This window comes from Echinops telfairi, unplaced genomic scaffold (assembly GCF_000313985.2).
Source record: "Echinops telfairi isolate 266 unplaced genomic scaffold, ASM31398v2 ScPeMD7_30;HRSCAF=105, whole genome shotgun sequence".
Taxonomy (NCBI): Eukaryota; Metazoa; Chordata; class Mammalia; order Afrosoricida; family Tenrecidae; genus Echinops; species Echinops telfairi.
In genome coordinates this window covers 139,365-140,710 of record NW_022103927.1, presented here as the reverse complement: position 1 = coordinate 140,710, position 1,346 = coordinate 139,365, and positions in this window count along the sequence as shown.

Here is a 1,346-nt window from a genome sequence, read left to right as displayed (position 1 = left end):
GAGAGTGGGTTGGAAAGGGGGAACCGATTACAAGGATCTACATGTGACCTCCTCCCTGAGGGACAGACAACAGAAAAGTGGGTGAAGAGAGACATTGGACAGGGCAAGATATGACAAAATAATAATTCATAAATGATCAAGGGTTCATGAGGGAAGGGGGAGCTGGGAGTGAGGGGGGAAAATGAGGAACTGATGCCAGGGGCTTAAGTGGAGAGCAAATGTTTTGAAAATGATGAGGCAATGAATGTACAAATGTGCTTTACACAATGGATGTGTGTATGGCTTGTGATAAGAGTTGTATGAGCCCCTAATAAAACGATGTAACAAAAAAGAAGAACCCCTCACCTTGTTCCCATGGTGGCTTTGACCTGCTGACTTTGCAGTTAACAGCCCAGTGCATCACCCACCATGCCACCAGGGCTGGGACATACATATGCTGAAACAACAATTAAGGTTTATCTCAAAATGCAAATGTATCTAGGTTTATCTGACATGCAGACTTGCACAAATGCCACATGGGTGGGCACATACTTATGCCAAACATTTATTTGAAATGTACGGGGACAGCATGCTTGGTACAGGAGAGGGCCACACAGAGGGAGACCCTCTTGGAGATGGATGGACCTGGTAACTCTAAGAACGGGCTCAGACTGAGCAACGGTGGCGGGGCTGGCACAGACCGGGCCATGTTGTATTCTGTTGCAGACTGGGTGGGAACCCACTGGAGAATGCCCAACAGGCTGGAGCCTAACTCAAACATTGCACAGAATGATACATTGCACAGAGCGTCTGTCTGACAGACGCTCAAGAAACGACTGCTATTCCTCAGAAATGCCGATTCAAGGGAGTCTGTCTGAAATGCAGCGTCGTCCAAATTCCACCTGGACGGGGCCATCCAGTTGGCTCTGACTCACAACAGAACCCAATGCTGCACGGCCCTGAGCCTTCCTCGCCGTTGCTCTGCTGTGCCAGCCGGTGGTGGCAGCCACTGTGTCCCTCCATCTCCTTGAGGGTCTTCCTCTCTTGCGCTGCCCCTCGACTTGACCAAGCGTGACGTCCTTCTCCAAGGACTGGTCTCTCCTGACCACGCCTCCAAAGTACGTGAGAGGAGGCCTCGCCATCCTTGCCTCTGAGGAGCCCGCTGGCTGCACTTCTTCCGAGACAAATTTGTGTGTCGTTTCGGCGGGCCGTGGGATGTTCAGTAGTCTTCTCCAGCCCCATCCTTCAAACACATCGATTCCTCGGCAGGGTTTGCTTATTCGATGCCCAACGTTCCCATGCACACGAGGGCATTGCAAATACAATGGCTGGGGCCACGCCTTAGTCCTCAAAGGGACATCTTCACT